Source organism: Heterocephalus glaber, unplaced genomic scaffold (assembly GCF_053883595.1).
Source record: "Heterocephalus glaber isolate CG9 unplaced genomic scaffold, H.glaber_assembly_v1.0 deba00001457, whole genome shotgun sequence".
NCBI classification, from domain to species: domain Eukaryota; kingdom Metazoa; phylum Chordata; class Mammalia; order Rodentia; family Bathyergidae; genus Heterocephalus; species Heterocephalus glaber.
In genome coordinates, this window is record NW_028258305.1 from 43,929,365 (window position 1) to 43,955,157 (window position 25,793).

General features: G+C 53.4%; 1 protein-coding gene across 3 annotated transcripts in view; it reads right to left on the reverse strand.

Moving 5' to 3' along the window:
• Positions 1-25,793, reverse strand: part of Klhl29 (kelch like family member 29) — a 267,445-nt gene that overhangs the window by 184,146 nt on the left and 57,506 nt on the right. For all 3 annotated transcript variants that reach the window (XM_004839072.4, XM_021253538.2, XM_021253540.2), the window contains exon 2: positions 9,732-9,839. The gene's annotated coding sequence lies outside the window, so the exon portion shown is untranslated. The remainder of the gene's footprint in view (positions 1-9,731; positions 9,840-25,793) is intronic.

Consider the following 25,793-nt stretch of genomic DNA (forward strand, 5'->3'; position numbering starts at 1 on the left):
CTGCCAGAGGCTGTGCATTCTGTCTGTTATGGCCCACGGAAATGCCACAGTCGGCCTTGTGACAAAAGCCACTTTCTTTCACTCTATGGTTGGGGCTGAGAATGACCCTCTGGCCCCCAGCTAAATAATAGGATAGTTCTCTGTCAGTCTATCCACAAAGGCCTGCAAACTCCCGCTAATGGGCAGCAGTAGGTGGCCTGGAGATGAGAGTTCTGTGACCTCCTTAGCACCAGCCGGCAGAGCAAGGCCCAGGACACATATTTTGGAATGTGGCCTCCTCTTCTTTGGAACAGGAAGAGTAGATGGCTGCACATTAATAGTCAGAATCCCAAGGCAATTCCAAGGAGCAGCCGAGGTCAGGAGCACCACCAAGCCTGGGCAGATCTGTGGCTGCCTGCAGCCCGCCTGGGGGGCTTCCCAGTTGCACTTCCGTTAGGTGACACTCCTGCTCCATTTCCTCTCCATCGCTGGTTCGCACTCCTACTCTGATTCACAGTGTCTTAATGTGTCCTCTTAGGTCCCCTGCAGTCTCCCCTGGAACCAGGCAAGGTGAAAACCAAAGAATACAACGCTTCATGCGGCTCCCGGGCAGGGGCCTGGGCCTAGCTCCCGACCCACTCAGGCCTCCCCTTCCCCAGCGCCAGGAGCTGGGCATCAGCTCTGTACCGGGAACCCCACAGAGGGAAATGGAAGCCACTTCTGCCCAGAGCCCTCCCGGGCCGCCCAGCAGAGCCTTGGTGGGGTCACAGCATCTGGGGGAGCTGGGGAGGTGCTGGCCATGCTAGAGGTGGTCACCAGAGTCGCTCACCCAGGACAGGACCGTCTGGGCCACTTTCTCTGCCCTCCTGCTCTGCTCCACTCAGCTAGAGTCCAGCAGCAGGCACAGCTGGGCGCCAGGAGGCAGCGGTGCTCAGGGTGGATCTCCCCCATCCTGGAAGCAGGGGCAGGACTGGACAGGGAGGGTGACTGTGGAAGTGTAAGGACTAAGTCGGGGCCAGTGCCCCCTGCTGGCCAACTCTGTTCAGAGGGGATGGGAGGGTTCCAGCTGTTTCAAGCAGTTCTAGAAAGCAGCACGTGACCCTTCGCTTGTTCACCGTGGCCAGTCCTGGCCACCCTGCTGGCTGCTGGAGGAGAGGTTAAAAGGCCAGCAGGGGCCTGGCGTAGGGCTGGTTACCACGGTTATTGAGAAATGAGAATGCATGGGAACCGCTGCAGCCAATGCTACCCCACAGGCTAGCCGCAGAGGTCTGTGCCACATTCCAGACGTGTGACAATTACAGGGCCTGAGATCCAGCAGCCCTACCCTGTTCCTTGAAGCTCCCTGGGCAGCTCTGGCTGCCTGAGAAGCGTAATGGGGACTTCTCAAGACTCTGGGCCTTGGGTGGGCTGGTGGTAGTGCTGGTGCTGAGCACATCTGCTGAGCCCACAGCCAGGAGCAGGGCTGGGGACTCTGAGCAATGATGAAGGGCCACCCCCGTGGCCTTCCTAGCCTGGGGACAGTCCTCTGGAGTGTCTTGCAGGCAGAGAGCAGGGAGGGTCTCGGCATGGGCAGAAGAGGAGGTGCTTGGTAGAGGTAGCTTAGTCCTAAGCACCGGCCCACAGCCGAGTGTTGGGCCAGCATGGAGCCCCCGTGGGAGCTGGGCCAGAGGTCAGTCTCCTCCCTTGTCAGCAGAAGTGAACAGGGCTGGAAATTCAGCTGTAGTGTCCTGAAGACATGCCTTCCCTGCCTCTACCCAGGCCCTTGGCTGGGCCTCTGAACACCACTACCACAGGGCTGGGGCTGCAGCCAGGGTGCAGCTCCTGGGGCCCATCCCCAGGGAACAAGGCCACAGGGGGACCCTGGCCTCTAGTGCTCACGGTCGGTGGGGAGGCACAGGTCACACAGCCACGGGCCGGACAAGTGAGGCTCCAGGTCAGAGCAGGAGGAGTGGGGCATCCTGGCCAGGAGTGACAGCGCTCACACTGTGCCCAGCAGAGGCATTCGGGGTCGAGAGGGAGGCTTCCGAGGGGGGGCTGGGCCCAGAGGGCTCTCAGGGAAGGCTGAGCGTCACGGGGGTCAGGAGGGAGCCGCACCAGCCCGGCCCCCCCATTCTAAATGGATTATTGTTTATTGGCGGCTTATCCCATCTCTCGGGTTATGAATTATTTACCGGATAATGACTTCATAATTGTTCATGAGAGATGCCCCAAGGACATGCTGACATACCTCCTGAAGCCACGGTGCTAACTGCAGGAGTCCTAGAACCTCCCACGTGGCCACATGCAGTGTCACTCCGAGGGACAGAGCCTGATGGAACCTGGGGATCGGTCAGGAATTCAACCCCTATGATACAGATAGAGACGGGACCCAGCGAGGGCAGGGACATGCTTCCGGGTCTCAGAGCCAGTCAGGGGCTGCCCTGGACTAGGCCCAGCCCCGGCGGTGTTGGTCACGCTGTGTGCTGAGCAGGTCTGGTGCTGGCGGGGAGGGTGGGTAACGGAATGTGGTGATGGGCGTCTGCAGATCCCCTTCCATACAGAGGAGGAGAAGGGCCTCAGACCCTCTGCCACGGGGGCCCATGCGGACTTGGGACAGAGCAGCCCAGGGCAGCCTGGGGTGCCCGTGGCTCCAGGGTGTGGGGAGGCCCGTCTTCCTCCAACATCATGGGTGGGTTAAAGGCCAGCTGCGAGCTGGAGCATGGTGTCCCCAGGGGTCAGGGAGCTGCCCCGCTGCCCTGTGGCATGGCTCGTCCCTGAGCCCACACGTAGAAAGCGGGCTAAATGAGCGGCTTCTGATCACTCATCCATCCAAGCAAGCCTTCTCTGTGCCGGGCCTAGAGGGGGGACCCACAGAGTCCCAGCCTCTGCTTTGAAGCAGGTTCTGCCAACCCCTGGGAGGGGAGTGGGGCTGAGGGACCGGAGCAGATCTGCCGCTCAGCAGTCCTCCTTGTGTAAGAGACTCTGCAGGGAGCACTGAGCCCCGAGCGCGTCCAGCGGTGTGGGAGGAGCCTGCGGCACCCTGGACAGTGGCGGAACTGCATGGCACCAAGAACACAGTGCTAAGAGGGTGCCAGGCGGGCAGAGCACTGGGGCATCGCTGCAGGGGACGGAATGCCCACGCAGAAGTCTGCCAGGACAGAGCAGCGGGAGGAGGGGGCTCCTCCCAGACCCGGCTTAGCTGGACCGAGCTTCACAGGGGATGTGGGTGTGCAGGGCAAGCAGACCTGAGTCTGCCTGGCTGGGAGTGGAGGCCGGGCAGCTGGCAAGGGCAGAGTTGCCGCACCCGATTCTACCTGCGTGAGACAGGATACTCCGAGTGTGTGTCAGAAAGCCTTGAACTGGCGCTAAATGAATAATCGGACTGTTTATTCTGGGATGCAGAGACTGGGCACCTCCACTGCGTGCTGGTGGGGCTGCTGTGTTCACATCTCTGCGCACTGGCTCCAGAAGGGACCTTCCGAGACCCTCTCTGCGCTTTTTCATTTCCCACATTCAGCACCTGCCTGGGTACCTGGAGGGGGGGTTAATTGTTGCCTCCTACGCTGTTACTAGGTTACTTTGTAAAGGCAGAAATATGCTTTTAATGCCTTTTTTGTTGTTGCTACCTTACGAACCAGGTGCTTTTATCTAAATGAGTTGCTACAAATCAAAAGACAGGCCCACGAGGGTTGCTAGGCTGCGTCACCGTGGAGTTCCAGATCTGTGAATGAGGCCTAGCCCCCACCCCTGGATCCAGCTTGCTTACCAGTGAGTGAGAACCGTACTGGCAGCCATAACTGATGAGCCTCCGAGTGGACTAAAGGGAGGACACAGGAGCAAGCGGAGTGCTCTCCAGGCTGCCGGTAAAATTCTGTTGGTGGTTCCCTCTATGTAAGCTCTAGGAAGGGCCTGGTGTCTCACATGGTTACAGTATGCTTACAGCAGCATTCCTAGCATCTAGTATTGTGGTAGGTGCTTAGGACATCTGCTGAGCAAATGAGTTGCTCTTCCACAGCATGTTGTATCAGATCTTCTTGTGCTGGTCACTCGTTATTCTGTGAACGGGTTTAGTTGCTGGCCTCCTTACTGGCCTGGGACTCCTTGAGGACGGAGCTTTTGTCTGAGGCCTCTGACCCTAGACCTGGACTAATGTACAGTGTGGCTGCCAATTGCTGCCTGAAGGAATGAACGGATGACCATCAAGACACCCTTTTGTCTCGCCACTTGCTGGCTGTTCATCTTGCAGCCCCTGTTTCTCCGGGCACTACCAGTATCCTATGTCCCAGGGAAGGGTAGGAGAGAGAAATCTATGAGTGCAAGACAAGAGCCTAGAAAATGTTTGAGCTGCTTTTGAGTGTAGGTAAATGACCTCATCCAGAGGGACAGGAGTCCACAATTTTAGGCTCACAGTCACTTAAAATAACATACCCGGCCATTTCCCTGAGCAGGATGCTGGCAGGCCACCACTCACTTAGTCACTGAATTGTGCCCCTCCCTGGCAAAGCTCACAGGGCCCGGGCTGGGAGTCAGCCCATGTCTCCTAGGTCAGGTGTCTGCACACGGGAAAAATTCACACCTGCGCCTGGCGCCCATGGCTACTAGGGCAGATGCAAAGTAAGGAAGGAGAGAGGCCACTTGGAAAATCAAACTATGCCACAAAAATAGACTCAGGTTTGTGGATAAGCTATTTCTAGCCCAGGTGCCAAACCAGATTCTGCAGCCAGAATGAACTGCTGCATCACCTCCCCACAGTCCCAGCGTCTGGCCATCAACTAAGCATAGCTGGTCGTCTGCACCCTGTCCTGCCCCTGCTTCCAGGATGGGGGAGATCCACCCCGCGCACTGCTGCCTCCTGGTGCCCAGCTGTGCCTGCTGCTGTACTGTGGCTGAGTGGAGCAGAGCAGGAGGGCAGAGAAGGTGGCCCGGACAGCCCTGTACTGGGTGAACGACTCTGGTGACCACCTCTAGCATGGCCAGACCCCCTCCCAGCTCCTCCAGATGCTGTGACCCCACCAAGGCTCTGCCAGGCGGCCTGGGAGGGCTCTGGGCAGAAGTGGCTTCCATTTCCCTCTGTGGGGTTCCCGGTACAGAGCTGATGCCCAGCTCCTGGCGCTAGAGAAGGGGAGGCCTGAGTGGGTCGGGAGCTGGGCCCAGGCCCCTGCCCGGGAGCCGCATGAAGCGTTGTATTCTTTGGTTTTCACCTTGCCTGGTTCCAGGGGAGACTGCAGGGGACCTAAGAGGACACATTAAGACACTGTGAATCAGAGTAGGAGTGCGAACCAGCGATGGAGAGGAAATGGAGCAGGAGTGTCACCTAACGGAAGTGCAACTGGGAAGCCCCCCAGGCGGGCTGCAGGCAGCCACAGATCTGCCCAGGCTTGGTGGTGCTCCTGACCTCGGCTGCTCCTGGGATGCGAATGCCTGGGCCCCTCCCGGAGAGTTTGATCTAAAGGAACGGAGACGCAGCCTGGTCTGAGGGTTCTTGAGTCTTCCTAGGTGATTTTAGAATGCAGTCCACATGGAGGACCAGTGTGTAGAGAACTCGGAAGGGCCAAACAAGAAGCTGATCTGTTACAATGGAATTCTGGGTCTGAAATACTGACCGGGCCAGTCATCTGGAGAACAGGTCTGTGGTGAAATCAGAGACACATTCCCAGGATCCTAACTAAAGAGCCACAGGTGACAGGATACACAGGGACGGTCACAGATTCTTCAGCGTAGGCCCCGGGGGCAGCCCACGAGCTCATGGGAAAGCTAGATGGTGGGGTTGGATGCATAGGGCCAGCAGCATGGCACAGTCATCGATGATTTGATCCGGCAGCAGATTTCAGAGTATCTGACAGGATAAATGAGTCACCCAGGAATACTGCTTTGCAATCTCTCAAAACTTCTGTCTCAGATCCTCAAGGCGGAGAACCCAGGGATTTGGTAACACTGAGTTGGAGCAGTGGCTGAAGTCTGATAACCGATCTGGTGAGAGCAGCTAAGTTGGGGTTCCTGGGGCAAGGCCCTGGGCCTCCATATTTTTAAAGCTTTCTGGTGACTCCTGTGTGCACCGATGCCCAAATGGAATGCTGGTCTCTAAATGTCAGTCTCTCTCTCCGTCTCTCTTCTCCAGAGAGGCGAAAGGTCAGCGTTATTCCCATTGTACAGCTGACAGCAAGGCTCTGGAAGTTTTGTGGCCTTGCACAGTGACAGGAAGATCTGGGATTGGGAGCCAGTGACCTGCTGATTCTGGGAGCTGCCTCACTGCCTGTGATCTCTGCAATCCTCTCATCTACGAGGCACGTGTGCCCGGGGCAGGCTGGGCGGAGAGAAAGGACCATCTCTGTCCTCAAGGCACTGACGGTCAGGGAAAGATGAGGAGACCAGACGCAGGCAGGGGCAGCAGAGCTCGAGGCATCCTTCGTAAGAGGCTTTGTGAGAGGTGCTGGTGAAGCAGCCTTGCTTTGGACAGGCTGACTCTGAGACAGGATCAGACTGGCAGGAGATACACAGGGACAGAGGTGCTGCCTGGGAGTCAAGCACCGGGGACAGCCGACAGAGGGAGTAGGGGACACTGGAGAGGTCGGGGCTGAAGGAAGCCTGGGAGCAGGAGCACCATCGTTCACAGGTGGGAGGACGAGGAGGTGCCCACAGCCATGAGGGCTGCAGCCCACACAAGCAAAGCGGGGCCAGGCTCCATGACCATGCGACTGGGAGACCGGCCATGAAGGAGTGGATGGGGCACTGAGGTCTTGGGACCTTTTCTTGGCAAGGTGAAAAGAACACAGGGCAGGGAGTGAGCCAGCGGTCACAAAAGCCAGGGCCCACTGAGGGCCTGTGTCCAGCCAGGGTAGGCACTGGGTATGCGGCATCTTGGGCCGGAGTACCTGGTGCCCAGGGAAAGGGCGGGCTGTGGACACTGCCGGGAGGCGCAAGAAAGGCAGCAATTGTTGAAAGACAAGGGAGGGACCAAGTGTGCATGGTAGGCGAGTGGCACTGAAACGTCTGCACAGCCCGTCCTTGGGGTGGGTGCCAGAGGCCACACAGAGATGGACACGGAAGCGGCAGCCGGAGGACGGACGGGCTCTCAATGAAACACCTGGAGTGAGCAGCAAGGGGGAGGCAGGCGGAGGACCAAAGTGGGGTCAGAGAGGGCGCCCGTGGGATCGGTGCAAGGAAGTGAGGCTGGGGTGGGTGCAGACCCCCGGGCGCGGCACAGGGAACAGCTCCAGGGCCCGCTAGCTCTGGAGACGGGGACTGTGTCCTCCGGGTGTCAGGGCATTTGGCTTTTGGAGGGCAGGCAGCAAAGGGCCTAGCCAGGCAGTACTGAAGGGGTCCCACAGAGCCTGAGGAGTCAGTTAATGCCATTCTTGGCTCGGCCTCGGGCTCTGCACACACTGGGTCTCATCTCAGCACCCTGCAGAGCAGCTATCAGATTTCACCCTGCTGGTTCCTTCTGGGACCTTCTTGGTTACTGGGTGATTTTCATCAAACTTCCGAAAGACACACAGCAGCACTTCATGCTCTGCCCCTGAACTGGCCTGTTCTGTTGCAGGGCACACAGGGCCTCCACTGGTCACCAGAGCCACAGTGGACCGCGGCACTGTCTTTTCCTCTCAGGAACCGGTGGGAGTCCTTCCTGGGAGCCACGGCCTTGGTACCCACAGGGACAGTTCTGGCTCTATGCAGGGACAGGTTTCCTGGAAGCCCAGAAGGTGCTGGTACCAGTGTGGAGGGGCAGGACACAGAGATCCTCAGAAGGCTCCTGCCTCCAGGGACCCATCCTGATCCATGCTTGTCCAAGGTTGGGTAAATGAGAGCCATGTGCCACCCTGCATCAGGGGCAGGGAACAGAAAGCCCCCAAATCGGGGTCCTCATTCTCCACCACAATCACAGCTGCTGGCACACAGGAGGAGAGCGGCCTTCTGTGAAGAGCGCCCCTTGGAGCTCCTCTCAGACTCAGTCCCCGTGGGAGGCAGGGAGGTGATGGACGGTCCCCAGACCCAGGCTTCACCGTCTCCTTTCCAAGTCCCTCTCTCTGACCTGGCAGTCACAGAGCAGACTGGCCCCAGGGCCTGAGATGCACACAAGGACAGCGGCCCCCAGTCAGTGCTGCCAACAGCCTGCCAGCCAGCCCAGGAACCCACCCATCCTCCTCTGCGGTCCCATGGGGCTGCTGGGTGGCAGCGGCTGGGGGCACAGCTGGGGGATGGGGACTCTTCCATCTCAGCAGCTGATCCAGCCTGGAGCCTCCTCCTCCTTCCAGCCAATAACTGGAGCTACCAGGAACTGAGGGCCATAGTTTCCTTTCTCTGTGCAAGGCCATCCTCAGCCCCACCGTCTCTGGTCTCTGAATCCAAAGAGAGGGCTCTCTGAGAAGCAGAGAATCTCGACCTGGCAGGAGCCTTCTTGTCCTGCTACACTGCTCCTGTTGCAGAGGGAACTGGGGTTTAGGTCAGAAGCTGGACCGAGGTAGAGACCATGAGGCTCCCGGCGAGCGGATACCAGGGTGAGTACAGCTAGCACGTGGATTAGTGCAGACAGAGCCACGGATTTCTAAAGGCTCAGTGCGGCAAGGACAGGAGAAGTCGGGCCAGCTCGGCCTCAACTGTCCTAAACCCAGTGCCCAGGCCCCACACTCCAACCGCTGCATCCCAGGCGCAGCCCCTGCCCTTGGCAGCGGATGGGGCAACAGCTGGCAGCCCTCGCTGCAGGCCCCCCGCTCCTGCGCGCAGACCCACGGCCGGCTGGTGTGCATCAGGGCAGAGGTGCAGCTTGTCTTCCCAGGGTTCACAGCCTCACAGGCAGGCCACATCCCCGCTTTTTTGGGCTTTCTGATCCTGACCTGAGAACGCAGAATCAAAATGGGATGGCAGACCGGTGTAAGTTTAACCCGAGGAAGTAATCACATGACTAATGCAAAGTGCGCATGCAGAAATGTTTGTTGTGGTGTTATCTGTAACAGTGAAATATTCAAACTATGTTAGATGACCATCAATTAGGGCATCAAGTAAATAAGGTTGCTATTAAATCCACATGATATAAAGCCTTGAAAAATGATGATACAGATTTCTATTCACTAACATAAAAAGGCGCTTTACCGTACTGTGGAATCAAAGTAACTTTCACCAAATAGCATACATCGTATGGTCCTCCATCTGCGTGTGCACAGAGGCCCGTGTGCACACTTTATGTATGTGCATGAGAAGAAAGGCTGGGAAGAGACACTGAGATGGCTATCTGTAGGACATGTGACTGTAAGTCATTTATATAATTTTAATTTTCCTTTCGCATTTGGGATCAAACCCAGGGCCCTCCATATGGCAGGCAGATGCTCTACCTTTAAACGACACCCTCTCCTTAGCTACTATTGTTTAGAATCATTTTACAATGAACAAATAACATATTCATGACATACAGTAATATATTTTAATAGTTACAAAGTTAAATTACAAGACTTTAATTTGTTAAATTACAAAAGAAGAATGAGCTTTTAAAGAGCTTCATGGTCCTCTAGTTGCAGGCCACTCCCAGACCTAAGCCCTGGGGAAACCCAAGACCCGGGCAGCCGGATCCGAGTCGCAGTTACTGGGGCCAAGGTGGCTCCATGACGCACAGGGCAGGCGTGGACCACACGCCTGCGGTGAAGATCTCAGCGACCCCGAGAATGAGGCCCAGCTCTATTTTCCTGCTTCCCCAGACACTGACAGCAGAGAACACAGCTGCCGCGCCCAGGCCCCCAGGCCGGACACTGTGCTGATCCCAGCTGGCCCCGAAAGAGACCTACCTTGTGCCGCCCGTCTCTGGTGAGTTCAGGATTCGTCCCCAGGATGCAAAAACCTCGATGGCCACCAACACTTAGCAAAGTGCGAGCATCACGAGGAAGCCAGACAGTCTGGAAAGAAAAGGAGAAGAGTGGGGTTGGGGTGGGAAAAGGGTATCATTGGTTTTGCAAAAACATCTAGTTTGAACTCCAGTATCTCAGGTGGTCCCCACTCTGATGGGTGTGGGTCTCTGCCTTGGGTTTTCTCCAGATGCTGAGCAGCCTCCCGAGGGCTATCACACACAGGAGTGTGCAGACTCCGAGGAAGCACGCTCAGATAATGGGGCACGGTGGGCAGCAGAGGACCTCAAACTGCACAAGAGAGGTATCGGTCCTCTACCTTCCCCACAGCCAGCGCTAATCCCCACGACTGAGCCATTAATGCTGAATGAGAGAGAGAGGAATGGCATTGTTTTCTGCCTAATCCAAACAAAGAAACTCCAGTGATGGGGAAAAAGAAGAAATTCAAGTCTTTAATCTAATGCTGAAAAGGATGCAAACTCTAGAATTGCAAAAACAAATCATTATTTCTATTAGACAATAGGCAAGGAGACCTTGAGGAGACAAAGGATGGGTTCCTTGGAGAGAATTTTTTAAAAAAAATATAGATTTAATACCTCGTAGGAAGAGGCTATCTATTATGGGGAGGCAGGGCTATTTCTCATTTGCTCTATCAAACGTAATATTTGAGAAAGCCATCACCATGACGGGAAATGCCATCCTTCCCTGCAAAAACTTGCGACTGTCATTACCTGGGAAATCAATATATTTTTTAAATGGAATATATCATTATCAATTGATTTTCCTTTTCTTCTTAGCACTCCAGGGTTCTAGGTAGCAGGGGAAAGCTTTAATGTGATATGAAGGATTTGGACAGGTAAATAAGTTATTGTAAACTAATTCCACCTCATGGCCAGCTTCGCTGGCAACACGACAGTCTTTCTGCGATCCTTCTCCCTAAGCTTTTTCATCCGGCACTGACAGGGACACCCTGCGAGCCATATCAAATAGCCATCTGAAAGCTGAAGGTGGCAAAAATATTACTTTTCTCAAGGACAGAGTTTCTCTTTATGATTAAGACCTAACCTCTGTGGGGAGGAAAAGTGAACCAAGGTCACCATTTAACCCTGACACTGATCCAGAGCTGTGAGCACATTCCCTCTGCCAGGCCCACGCCACGAGCACAGAAACATCGATCGCTTTGGCCACAAGGTATTGGCAATACTGGTGATTAGAAGATCGATGTATTTCTGGGAAGGACCCTCAGCAGATATGTGGCAGAGAAGAGAGAGGTTTAGAAGACAGGTGGTCAAGCCATTTTAGGTTCTCGAGAAACTCACTCACTCATTCACTCACTCATTCATTCATTCACTATGTGTTTACTGAGAGCCTGCTGCGTATCAGACCATGTCCCAGGCGCTGGGAATGCAGGTATGAATGAAACAAGAGATATTCCTGCTCTCTTGGAGCTCAGACTTTACTAGTGGGTAAAAACATACAAGAAACATAAACTGAGGCATAAGGGAATACTGCATGGTATACCAGAGGGTAATGAGTAGTAAGTGCAACTCGGAGAGATGGAATAGAGCAGGGTAGGGGATGTGTGTTGAGGGGCTGTGTTGAAGTTTACACAGAGTGGACAGGAACAGCCTCAGCAAGGACATGAGGAGTCACGTGGGGCAGAAGGAAGAGCCAGTGCAAATACCTAGCTGGGGAACATGGCTCCGTGTTCCAGGACCGGCAAGGAGGCCACTGGGGCGGGACCAGGGAGACTCTAGAAGATGAGGCTAGAGAAGTGAGCATCCAGACCATGCAGGGCCCTGCAGGCCACTATAGAGGTTGCTCACCGAGAGCGCAGAGGTCTCAGCCACCATCTTCAGAAGGGTTTCTCAACCTCCTGGGACAACACTCTCGGAGGTCAATGCCAGGTCAATCTGCTCTCCTCCTTTTCAACCGAGACAGCTCAGTTGTCTCTGGAGAGCTAAAGCCCACATGCCAGGTTGTAACCAGGATGCGGCAAATGAACACAGCACAGGCCTGACAGGAGCTCAGAGGGACAGCAGTGGGAGGGAGCACGGGAATGTGTACAACTTGTTCTGGTGTCAGTGGCAGTGTCCCTCCAATTCTGGGGCGCCAGAGGCCACTCTGAGAAGTGACAGCTGAAGCAGTTCTGAACAAAACTAAACCACACGTACAGGTGAGTTCTTTGCAACATTTTGCAAATGTGCTGGAGTGAAGGTCCTGATGAGAAACGACACGTCAGCTACCGCCTGTGTGTTGGACACATTCGGTCTACCCAGGTCTCTCCCACTCTCCCACCGTGTCCTGTGTCCTGGGACGTCCACTGCCTGGCGTGGAAGGTGTCCCTGGGGCTCTGAGGCCTCTGACTTCTCATCAGGGTCACCTCATGCAGCCCCGGAGACTGGGCTGGTTTACTTCCTGACTTGCCTTCCTCCTCGCTGTGTCTTCGTGGGCTGACTGTATCCTTCATCTGAAGGCCATGGTTTTACTTGGGGGAAAAGGCACTCCACGTGGCTCGCTCCCTAGATCCAGAAACAGGGAAGGCCTCCTTTCCTTGTGCCCTGAAGCTTCTAGGCAGTAATTATCCCTAGCCCCACGATCAGCCTTGGGTATCTACCACACTATGGTTTCTGCACACTATGGTTTCTTTCTACTGTGCCTATACTTTTGTGGCTGTTTCTTTAATTTAACTCTCTTCAAAATTATACATTTGGGTATGTCTATTTCCTTTCAAGACCCCAAGGCATATATGTGCAGAGAGAGTTATACACGGGGCTTTGGAATCAGACAGATCGGCACTGGAAGGCTAACACTGACCATAGTTTTATGATACCAGTTAAGGTTTATAATTTCTATGAACCACTGCTTCCCATCTTCAGAACCAGAGAAGTTGGTCCGTGAGTCCTCCTGGTCCTCAGCAGCATCACCTGCTTTGGCGCCATCTAAGAAGGCACCATCTACCCCTGCCGCACCTGTCATGACACCTTGAACTAAGACTTTCTGACTGTGCTTAGCTCAGTTTCAGCCTTAGTTTATGTCTCAGTGGATTTATTTATTTTTCCACATCGTTCCTTTCTTGCTCATGTTCCTGTCATTTTCTAACCTCTACTTGTTGTCAGATTCTGGGCTGAGAACAGACAGTAATATAGTATTTGAATCTCTGGTCTACAATGCCCATCACTTGCTGGAGTTGAATGGCTCTATGACTCACTGACTTATCTTAGGAGGCCTACATGCTACATACGCACACCTACACATATTCTACTTAACGAGATGCATGGCATGCATGGCATTTAGATTTTAAATGATTAGAAATTGATTTCTAGTAATAATTTTATTCCCAAGTTAACACTGTAAAACCTTAAGTTTCCCGGGAAAATGCATCAGGAAGGAGAAATCACAGGGAGCTAGGTACAGCTTTTTATCTCTTGCTGAGATGATAACAATACCTCAAGACTCGATTCTGACATCGCTAGTCAAATTGACCCTTTCCCTTCCACTAATTTCACCACTGAGGTAAGCTTACACTCTTAAGGAAAACAAAGTTCAAAAGCCAAAGGGTAGGAGACTCCTGATTTTAAGGGCACAGCAGGTAATCAGGCACTGCTGGTGAAAGGGGTCCTCTGACCTTCATCTGCCCGAGGTACGGAAGTACAGAAGAGATGCTGATTGATTTGACAAGGCATCAAGACCCACGTGAAGGTGACACTTATGAAGAGGCTGTTTGACCTAAATGCTGGGAGATCTTGAAAAGTGAACTCAAAAATAAGAGATGCATTCTACCTTGGAGTCTGGGAAGATGGTTCCTGACATGAACCAAATTGATTGCCAAGAGAATTCCAAACAAGGGGCCCAGGCCTTTTTTCCATCTCTAATAAAAGACACCCATTTTTGGAGAGAAACTGCCTATAGAAAGGAGAAACCACTTAAGGAGTCTCCAGTTTAACACATGATCAGAAAGCAGCCCTGTTCAGCTTTTTTTTGGTACCGGGGATCGAACTTGGGACCTTGCACTTGTGAGGCAGGTGGCAAAACCACTGAGCTAAATCCCCGGTCCTCCTTGTTTGACTTTTGACCATACTCCTCCATTATGAGCTCAGGATCCAGTAGCTCAGCACCACCCTCCAGGAGGCTGGGAATGCATTCTTTCTTCCTTGGGAAAGAAAAGCAAAGGAACTGGAGGCCTTAACCTGTAGTGAGAAGGCAGCCCCTAGCCCATCCTCCTGCCAGCCCAGGCACGGGATTCTGCAGCGGCCGGGGCATTGGGCTCAGATGTCTGCTCCAAATGCATCCAGCACGAGAGCACTCGTTCATACTGTCTTTCTTCTAAGAGGACAGAAAAACAGGCCATCCATTAACAACATCAACCATGGTTTCACCAAAGCCTGCAGGCATCTTGCCAACGAGAAAATAAACACGCTCCGAGGGTTTATCCATCAGGTTCATGACAGTTCATGGGCCAGAGGGTCCGGGAGGCCTGGCTTTTAAAAGGGGAGAATGGAGACGTGAAGATGGAACACGATTCTGAGCACCCACCCAGCACAGTGCAGAGTTCCTATTTCCATTAAGGGCCAGAATTGGCCACTGATGAGATCCATTACTTTTCTTTTCTCGACTGCTAGGCATGCACCTCCTGGCAAGCTTCACCGAAGCAAGATCGTGTCTGCAGAGGCCATGATGCCTGACAGAAAAATAACGGCAAAACGTTCATGATGCTCAGCGTTTACAAAGCCCAGCTCACATTTTCCCATTTTGATGAGTTGCTTACTTTTATCATCTCCATCTTATAGAAGAGAAAACAGAGGGAGGCAGGACTGGAACTCTAGATTTGATGCCTCCCATTCCGTACCATTGTTCAGGATGACTGGGACCTTGTTCCAGGACCCCGTCGATGAGCAGAGCTGTCCTGGGTTTGCTCTGCAGCCACTGTCTTGGCACTGAGGGAAGACAGTCACTCCCTGGTGGGCCCAGCTTCCCTCCCCACTTCGGGCAGCCCTCAGCTGTCCTGGTGGGGTCCAGTTTCCCGGTGGCCCTGCCTGCCGCAAGGCCCTCTCTCAACCCAGCAACTCCCAAGTACCCCTCCTACGTGACACTGCGTCAACAGGGAGGCAGCTCTCGGCAGTCTCCGCGACTGCTGACTGCGTGCTTCTAGCCTCATTTGTCATGATCACCCCACCCCGCAAGAGAAAAACCAAGTTAAATTCTCCCCAACAAGAGAAATTGAGTGGAAGGAGTCAAATGTAGCCAGAGAGCTTCGGAGGGCCACAAACCATTGTAACAGCTAAGATTGCTTTCTCCCTTCCTCCAGCCCTAGGAGCCAAGCCTCACTCCCCGTGGGGCAATTCCCGGCCCTGTGCCCCTCCATCCGGGCTCAGGAACGAACAGATAACTTCCCTCCAAGTCTGCCGGCTATAGACCAGGATCTCGGGTCACAGCTCTGGCATCTACCTCTCATGAGAACTCCCTTCCCTTTCCTTTTATCCCGGCCACACAGAGCATTGGTTGGAAACTGAGCAGAGTTCTTAGCTCTGATTTCTACTCTCAGGCTGGACCTCTATCTCTCACCTGACTGTAGAGACTGAATTGTGCCCACCCCCTACCCCCCTGAATTCTTATGTTGAAGCCCTAACCAATCTCGGGGCTGTATTTCCAGGCAGGGACTCTATGGCAGTGACTAAGGTTGACTGGGCTCAGAAGGATGGAGCCCCGACCCTCTAGAATGATCAGACTGGTGCAGCCACACCAGCTGCAGACACCAGAACGCTGTTCCCCCTCCCTCCGGAGGACACGGAAAAGGTGCCCATCCATAGGCCGGGAAGAGAGAGCAGCCCTGCTGGACCTGCTCCCGGGACTCAGGAGCCCCCAGAGCTGTGACAAGATCCATTTCTGACGCTGAGGCCACCCGGCTGTGAAACAGAGCAACTGGCTCCCCAAATGGCCTCCCCAAATGCCACTAGAGAGACCGCTAAGGCCCAGGACTGTCACGGACTCCCCAGACACGACGTGTCTGTGACCCGGCCTCTGGAGGTCTGCCGAGGCGCCTCTGTCCGGGCTCTGCTCTGCTGCTCACTCCACACCAGTCTCCTCCCACCAGGCGCCCTCACTGGGCTCTGCTCTCCTCCTGAAGTTCTTCCACACTCTCGCAAGTCCCGCAGAGCCTCTTGCTGCTGGGCCAAGCGCTTGGGCGAGAACACGGAGGTGAGGAAATGAGGGCTCCCAGGGCCAGGGAGGACCCTAAGCGATGCCCTACCAGGCTCTGCCGAGATCACACTGAAGCATCTCAGAAACGCGTTAAAAGTCACACATCAAAGCTTCCTTTCTGTACATCAGACGCCTCGGAAATGGAATTAACCAGGACTGCCCACTCAGTGCCAGCCGTGGCCCCGGCCCCTGCTTTTGGTTAGTTTGCACGTGCCTGTCACTGGACCAGAACTGGCTGAGCTTGGGGTCTTCCTAAGGCCACACAAGAGCAGGCACTGAATGAGCCACCTGGACGCACCACAGTGACACTGAGGACGTCAGCAGAGTGCATACAGCTGGCATGTAGTAGATGCTCAGTAAAGCTCTGCCGAAGGAAGGAAAATGTCCACAAGACACAACTCAGCTTTACAATTTTTCTTGGAACATCTGGAAGATATTCACACCATAGTTTCATGACTGGAATACAAACCAGTTTTTAAAAAAAGTCAGACATAGCTTCCAGATTTTGCTCTTCTAAACAGGCCTGCATCCTCCCTTTAAATTGCAATAATTCCTTCCCAGATGTTGCTTCTCCTTCAGACCCATAAATTTAAGCTCTTCATGATGATGCTTCACATTTGCAGGGAGCTGCCGGCTGTGTGGAGCGTCCCTGCATCTCCTCTGCCTCATTAGACTGCCTTGTGGGCCCCGAGAGGCAGGACAGTGCTGAGGTCCCTGATTCACTGACAGGCAGGCCAGCTGCTGCTCCGCCGAGTGGGGCGGGCGGGGTGTGGGGTTCCCTGTCTCTCCCGGTGTGGGGGACTCACAGCCCCCTTCTAGGGCCTCCACGGGCTCCATGTGCGGGGGTTCAAAGTGCCCACTCACCACGCTGTTTAGCACTCGGACTTGAGTGCGGACACATCGCTCCCTGGTGTCTCCCTGACACTCCTGGGGCCAGGAGACAACATTTAAACAAGACTCAGCCAGAGCCCTGGGAGTAAAACCAAACAGCGGGCCAAGAGAGAGAGGACAGTGTGGGAAGAAAGCAACACACATCCAGCCGTTCTCACCACTCAGCATCAACTCCAGAAAAATCCACGCTGTGTCAAGACCCTGCTTCTGGTCTGGACCCCACAAGTGGAACTGAGAGAGCAGGACTTCTACCTTCCTGGCATGGGTTCTTGTCTGAGGCCTGGCTCCTCCCTGTGACCACCTGATCTTCAGCAAAGCCTGCAACCCTGAGTGCTCAGGGAACCCCCTGCACTGTGTGGACAGTGAGCCCTCTATACGGGCCACAGCGGTACACAGCAGGGGGTCGAAGAAGGACAGGACAGCCCCGTCAAGCCGCTCTTAGGGCCGGGGACAGGCATGTCTGGCCCACAGCCGTAGCTGCTAATGCTCAGGGTCCCTTGGCATCTCTGGTGCCTCTGGGCTTTGGCCAAAAAGCTCTGAAGAGAAGTGTGGGGAAGTAGCTCCACAGCGTATCCCTGGGTAGGCTGTCAGCCTGTGTGTTTCTGGTTCCCCAGTGAGACCCAGAGAGCCCGGCTCTTCGGCCTGGTCCGACTTCTCATGCCTGGCTCATGGCCTGCATGGCAAGCAAGCCTTCCCCTTGGCTTTCTACGCCTTGGATACATCTGGGTAGGGTGGGCTCAGCCTGGGCCATGGGCACGGGGCGCAGGAGCTCACGATCCGAGAGCCCGCTCTAAATCTTGATGGCAGAGTCTCCACATCTGCCCACCTCCACTCCCATTTCCGGCCTAGTCTCCTCACCTGTACATCAGGGAGGAGGTCACTAACCACCTAGGGATGTGCTGAGACTTAAGCGTGCAGAGTAAGAAAGATACACACTTAGTCTTCAGCTTCCGCCTTCACCAGGCTGCTGAGCCAGCCCGCTTTCCCCCCAGAAAGTGGTAAACCAGAGCCCAGGCCCAGGGCAGGTTCTGCTGTGGTTTCGACTCCTCTGGGCCCCCTCACTCGGAACCCGAGCCTTTCGGGTCAGCCGTTGCTGGCCCTGAGTGGGTTTGTGAGGCACTGCTTCCTCACCCGGCAAGGAGCGATTTTATCTGAATGGATCTGAAGCTGGTTCTGCACTCTCAGAGGGAAAAAACTGTGAAAGAAAGACTGTGGAGATTATAGGACTTTCTATCCAGAACTGATGAGTTATTTGTTTAAAAATAAACCACAGACAGGCATGTTTCTCCATACTCCAGCAGAAAGCAGTGATTACCAGGAGTTTCTGTAAGTCTTCTGCTTTCTTGGCCAATGCAGAAGCAACCTAGGAACTGAAAACAGAAAGAGAAGCTCACTGGGTCCTCCGGGTCTCGGCCAGCATGTGCAGGTAGTAGCTTTGCCACAGACTGGCGTCGCGTTGGGTCTGAAAACTACGCAACCCAGGCTGGGTGCAGCTCACTGGCAGAGCACTTGCCCGGCATGCACAGGGCTCTGGGTTTCATCCCCAGCACCACAAAAGCAGAGCAGAACTACGGCTCAACTGCTGACTGGCCTGGCCAGAGGTCCGGGCACAGGCAGGAAAGCAGCAGCGAGAGCTGGCGTGGGACAAGCTCAAGGCTGCATGGCCAGCCGGCGGGACAGCTGGAACGGGAGCCTGGCTTCCCTGGCCGCGGTCCTTCCTGTCTTCCGATGGTCTCTGTACACGTGAACTGCCACCAAGGGGCCTCCCGCAACGTCCCCTGGAAAGGTCAGAGAACTTATCCCAGCCCTCTCTTCCTTCCTACACAAAGTCCCTCTCGAGTGAGCATTAAATCAAATCTTCCTCACTGCATTACTTTTCAAGCTTGATGTTTCTAAAGCCAAAGACATCTATAAATAATACGCACTCGTTTATATGTACATTTAAAAGGTAAAAAACCCAAACCCTAACAAAGATGCCTGTATATTCTCATGCATGCTAATGGCCTACTCAGAGCACCTAGGAAGCAAACGGCTAAGGAAAACAGGTAGCCACGCAGAGAAGCTCCCCTCAGCCCGCCTCGGGCTTCACCGACTCCATTCTCCACATCTTCCCATGGCCACACTTAGCCATCTGCTTCTTCTTTTATGTGTGGGGCTGTGTATTTTTTTCCCCCTCTTCAGTTTTATATGAAACATCTAGCAATGAAGTAGCAAATAAAAATACTACTTATCATCTAGAATTCATATAAAATTGTGCTTGGCTTTAATGCATCTAAGGGTTGATACAAAGAAACACATAGCTGATTCTTAAAGGCCTATTTATATTTTATCACACATTACACACATCGCACTCCATTGAGAAAATTTAGCAGTTGATGTGGTTCTCTCCGTCACAGCTGTGGTGAACATGACATCTTCCCGGGGAACGAGGTGCGCTGTCCTCGAGGTGGCACTGGGGGACACGGACGGGCTGGCCGTCCATCAGCGCTCACGCGCCTTAGTCTTTGGAAGGAGAGGTACTTTCCCGCCAAGAGTGCGCGCCTGGTGTTGTCTGAGTGCCATCCTCCACTCGCTCTCTGCCTCTGGTCGTCACTCCAAATCGAGGGCAGGGATGGAGCGGCCTCTCAGACAGGTTGGTGGACAGGTGCCCTGTGGACAGCCTGGGCTGTCACACAGAGGTGGCAAGCAGGAACGGTCAGCAGGATGCGAGGGCGCCCATGAGCACCGGAAACTGCCGGGCCGCCCTCGGCCCTATGCCACTGCTCCCGAGGAGAGGGAGCCACACCGCCGGCCTCGGGAGACCATGCCTCTGCCCGACCCACAGAAGAGGCCACTCACACGTGTCCGTAATGGGATCATCTGCTATCTGTCGGCCAGGCAGCAACCACGTATGAAAAATAACACTGAACAGCAAATTAAGTGAACTGCCTGCCAGCAGCCTGTTTAGATGAGCAAGGGCTCCTTTGACAGATCTATTAAAATTATCCATAAATTATCTAAGAGCACACAGACACATGTTTAGAATGAGGGCATTGATTATGGGCATTTTAAATACAGCCTGGATTAAATCATCTTGTCTCACTTGAATGGAGTACTGATGTTTAAGAAAAGAGGTGGGAAAAATAAATTACGCCTGTCATCTTCCTGACCAAAAGAAATACTCAGACGTTGCATTTTTCAGGATGATGACGTGAGCCTCTAAGACTTCTGGGTATTGCCAAGGTCCTCTGCAAAGGGGCTCTCAGACAGGAACCCAGAGCTGCCCTCGAAAACGGAGGGGGGCGCGGCAGGGAGGCCAGGTATGCTTCTCTTGTCACATGGAGCCTGGACACGGATCTGAGGTAAGTGAATTACTGGACAGTTATCCCGGAAGCTCAGGCAGGTGACTGAGATCCAGTGGGTGGAGGAAACTGGCATGGACTACCTGAATGAGCAGGGTATCAGAGTGGGCACAGGCTGACCCCCCTGGGGCCTCTGGGAGGGATGGAGGAGCACATCTCAGTGGGTTCCCACCCGAGGGACAAGGAAGTTGGACTGATTCTCCAAGGATTTCCCTCTGTCGTTGGCTGAGGGCTGCTGGCGGGGAAAGAACTCCTTGGCCCTTCAGGTCCACCCCAAGTGGTCAACAGAGGCTAGGAGGTTCCTGGAGAAAAAGGCTCCAATGAGCACAAACACACTGCTGGAAATCCGTAACCTCTGATTACCTGGATGGGATTCAATTTGCCACTTTCAAAAGTCTAACAAGAACAGACTACTCCCTGCCCCCATGTAATCATGGAATAATATTATAATCATTTTGCATGGAAATTGCATTATTTCCCTGATGGAAGCATAGGCTTTGAACCTCTCAGGGCTTCACCTGCTGCATTACCTTTCAAAGTATGAAGTAGCAGGTTCCAATTATCTGAAAAACATTTAAAACAGTAACGGCACAATACATAGTATGATCCAGATGGAGAGAATACACATTTTCCAGGACAGGCACCTTGATTAGTGACGGTGGTTGTTAAACACATTTCAGGTAATATAGTGATAATGGACATTAATAGTAGCAATAGTGCTGAAGTGCTGAAATATAATCATTTCTGATTATATTATTATTTCCTTTTGTGCAACATAGTGCATATTTCCAAATGACTCTACACTCATTAAACTACACAAAAGCCCAGTGGCAGGTCGGCAAAAGGGTGACCAGAAGGGGCTCACAGCTCCTGGTGTTTGGAACATGGGGAAAGATGGGTCAGATTCTTGGTGGTGGTGGTGGTGGGCAGCAGCCCCAGCCTGACTGTCACCTGGCTCCCTCGGAGACCTCTATCTAGACCCACAGACACCGGTGACCCTGTGGCCAGCACAAAATGCTCCTGTGTGCAATACAACGAACTGATGGGTTTTAAACAAGAATTTTGCATAATAAACTTTTTTTGTCTATGCCCAAACATGTAGCCATCTGTCTCCCCTCCTTCATTAGTCCTCAAAAAAGGTTAATACCTTACATTCTATATAGCCAAGTATATTAACTGAGTCTATGTCAATAAAAAAGACTAATTAATTTAGTGAACACTGATGCACCACTTTATTCTTTGGATTGTGACTTCACAATTTTAGTGTTTGGATGTTGTTGTAAACAGACTTTTAAAGATCACTTAAAAGCAACCCAATCCATGGTTCATTGCTGCAAGAGAATGTGAATGTTCATCTAAGGAGGCAAGTGAAAAAACCCCCATAATCAGCTGCTTCAATGTGTGGGAATTAGGGCCTATCTGTGGCTTGGAATAAAATTTTCAGGGGAGGCCTAATCCTCAGATTCAAAAAGTGCTGTCTCTCAAAAACTTGGAAGCAAGTGAGCATCATGAAGCTTTGGAAAACTGTCAGAGGACTCAAAAGCTGCTCTGGTAATAAAACACGCAGACACAAACACATGCACACTGGAGGTGAGGCTGCAGAGGACAAGTGTGAATAATGACTCAGGAAACAGAAGTGGAAAAGGCAATATTTATAAATTAACATTTACGTAGTTTGTAATTTTAAGCATACATAACTAAAATAATTAAATAGTACAAACCAACAGCTTTGCAACTATATTAAAAAAAACTCATATACTCAGCTAGTTAAAAGTTTTTTGGAAACTTTTCATTGGGAAAGTGTATATGAGGGGATTACCTTATATTTGGGCGTAAAATTTTCTTTGCACTGTAGGTGGGCAATTGGCATCCTGATCCACGGGTTGAATCTAGTATGAGGGATGCTAGAAGGTTTTAGTCCAGCAACTCCTTCATTTGCCGATGAGGAAACTAAGTCCAGACAATTCTGTGTCCTACCAAGGAATCATTATAGGAAGAAGTGAAACCCAGAAGAAAGCCTAGAAATCAGGGCTGGCTTCTCCCATGCACTCCTCACCTGTCCGGCAGGGAGAATTTGGGGCTATAAACTCACAGGTGAAAGATGCACGGCAAAGAACACGGCCGCAGCGGGCCCTGCCAGCCTTGGTGCCCCCACAGCGCCTGCCTGCTCTTTGGGAGGGACTTCCCCCAGATCACAGACCGGGAAGCAGTCCCCAGCCCTGCCAGAACCCCACCCTGCCTAGAAGAGAATTAAGACACATTTACTTAAAACCCCACCCTAACACAACCGTGTCTCTGCTCTTCTTTCGGAATGATACGTGTGCTGCGGAATCTGCCAGGTGGGGTTATCCTCTGGTCCCATCCGCCAACCCGCTCTGGGCTCCCTGAGCAGGGAGGACTGGGCTAAAATCGCTTCTGGCCCCTTGGTCCTGCCAAACCCTCCTGCCTGCAAGCCTCGGCCACTTGCACTTTTTAGGGCTTGTCAATCCTGGGCAGCGAGGGGCTGTCACATCCACACAGGCCCTCGTAACAGAACCTCCCCACCCCATAACCGCTGGAAAGCAGGGTATGTGCTGGCTGTTAACCCAATTTTGGAAGCTCAGGCCTCCTTTAAACTTTACAAGTCGCACGGAGCCACCTTTTCACAAGCAGCCAAGACAGAGAAGGGGGATATTTGACATGGGATGGGTGTGAGGGTAGAGAAGGCAGGGAGTGCAGTACAAACTGGGGGAGTCACCAAGGTCACCGGCCCCTCTTACAAGGCCCAGGCGGCCAGCAGTGCACACGTCCCTCAAACACTTTGCGTCAATGGCCAGAGCGCCTAAAACACTAACAGCTACATAAAACTTCTCACCAGGAAGAATGCAAGTGGCTGCCCCAAGGTCGGACTCTGGAAGGCTGGGGGCGTGGAATTTTTGGAGCGGCAACAGGAAGTTCTGGAACAAAAGAATTACGAACTGGAATCCTGTGGCTGCTCAAATGTGGTCCCGGAGCCCAGATTCAAAGGCAGAGACAGAAAAAACCACAGGCTACATCAGGCTTGCTGAAGTCGAGTCCTGGCCCCTCCAGCTACTGGGTAGATGACGCACAGCGAACTCCTTGACCCTTCTGCCTCAGTATCCTCGGCTGCAGAATGGCGATAATAAGAGCACCCCAAGAGAGCAAATGAGGTAATAAAATGAAGCCCTCAAAGATGTGCCCAATGCAAGGCACGTCCTCAGCAAATGTTACTGATTATTGTTTGACCTTGTCTGCCACTAAAATGATCTTCCTAAGGCACAAACATGCTTCCTCTTATTTGGTCTCCTTTAGCGGCTTCCCATTGAATAAACTCCAGATACCCGGCATGGTTTCTATGGCTGCAGCTCCACCCTAGCAACTTCCGCTCTTCCCACCCCAAACCCTGAAAGTCCTGAGCTGGCGCCGTCCTACGGCACACCTCCTCCACACCTCTGGTCTGGTCTGCCTGTGCCGCGTAGCCAGCTTTCCTGGACAGGTCCCAGTGCCGCTCTCAGAGCTCCTGTGCTTACCACACACACACATTTGTCATGGTACTTTGCACGCTATTCATGCTCTGGACAGGTGATTCCTTGTGGGGAGGGTAGTCCTGTGCAACGCTTAGCAGCATTTCTGGCCTCTACCCACTAGATGCCAGTAGTACCTCTTCTCCCAATCAAGACAATAAAAATCTCTCTTGACAGTGTCTGATGTCCTTGAGGGGGAGCAGAAAAAGTAATCTCTGGCTGAGAGTCAATGCACTAGACCTCAAGCCCCCTGAGCCTGCAGGCCACACCTTATTTGTGTCCATATCACCAGGACCTGGTTTAGTGGTTGGCATATAGTAAGTGCTCAATAAATGTCTGTTGCTAAGAAGAGAATGACATAAAATGAATTTAGCACTCATAATAAATATACTACTCATGTTGGGTCGAATAATGAATAAATGGATGAGAGATACAGAGTTTGCCAAATGAATGAATGCACAGTAGGTGTACTGGATAAATAAATGAGTACCTTTCCTCATTTTAATTTCTTAAAGAAAAACTTCAACGCGCCATCTCCTCCAGCTCCTACTCAGCTCTTTGGAGTCACCGTGAAGGGTAGCGGGGTGGCCTGGGCCTCCTGTCCGCTTCCTCACCGCCCATTCACCCCTCAGCCTGTAAGCTCCACCGCAAGTGCTCCTGCCAAGATCCCCGGTGGTCCCCAGACTGCCGAACCCGATGGACCTGCTCCACTCTCCAACACCGACTGCCACTCTGTGGAAGCAGGGATTGCAGCCGAGATGGTCACTGCTGTTGTGGCCTGGGCCCCAGCCAGGCCCGGCGCACGTCCACCAGTTAGAACGGACTGCCAGGGACCAGATGGGCGAGTCCCTCAGGGCTGGGTTCAAGCCTTGCCCTGGACACTTCTTTGCCTTCCACGGCACAGTGATCTCTGATCGCTGGCTTTTTTCTCTACGTCTGTTTTGCAGAATCACCCTTCCCTCCCTGGTGTTCAAATAACAAAGCTCACTGTGAGGATGTTTTCCTAGGCCCCTTTGAAAAAACCCACTCTATTCTCTTCCCCTAGATCAGTGATGGCAAACCTTTTAGAGACCGAGTGCCCAAACTGCCACCCTGAGCCCACTGATTTATGGAAAAGTGCCAACACTGCAGGTAAGCCTGAGTGCTCAGCTGCAGGGGCAATGCTGGGCCGACTTGGCCTGATGCCCACAGAGGGCTCTGTGTGCTGCTACGGCACGTGTGCCCTAGGTTCGCCACTACTGCCCTAGATGACCCAATCCCTGCTATGGCTTCAATCACCCCACAGGCCCTGTGAGTCCTCGAAACACGTGATGTCCACTTCCGCTTCACCAGATCTGAACCCCTCACCTCTAACTTGATGTCGCAAAGGCAACTCAAACTGGCCATGGCTTTTGCTCTGACCTAAGCTAACCAAATAAAGCAGCACGGACCTGCCAGGACTTCCTGTCTCCCAGACAGCAGCACTCACCGTCTACCCGCTGGACAGGAGCCTGGGAGTCCTGCCGGCTCTCAGCCCTGCCTGGCCCCAATCCCCGACAAAACTCCTTTCCCCACTGCTACTGCCGTTCCCCGTCTTGCAAGCCCTTTACTTGTTTCCTCCCAATCCTCACTTGCTCTTCCCCAATCTGCTGTCATGTTACAGCCAGAGAGATTTTTTTCCAAAATGCAAATCTGATCCAGTTTCTCCTCTGCTGTAAGCCGCCCCCGCCAGTCTCCGGAACGGACTGGCGGCCCAGCGTGGCCCACGGTGGTCGGCACAGCGCCCTCTAGCTGCTTCTCGCCCCCTCTGCTTCTCTCCCGCCCTGGGCCCCTGCATTCTTGCTCTCCAGGTGGCCCACTCTCATGCCACAGGGCCTTGCCACACGCTGGCTGCTCTCTCTACCTGGTTTCACTGATTCAGAGCCTCAGTCGCCCACCCACTCCCAGCATTGTCGGCACTCTCAGCACACCTGGACCCAGGCTGGGTGCCCGGGAAAGCGGCACCCCGGCCGGCCCGTGGGAGTGTCCACGAGGGCCGCTTCCGGGCTGCCGTCCTGGGCAGTTTCCAC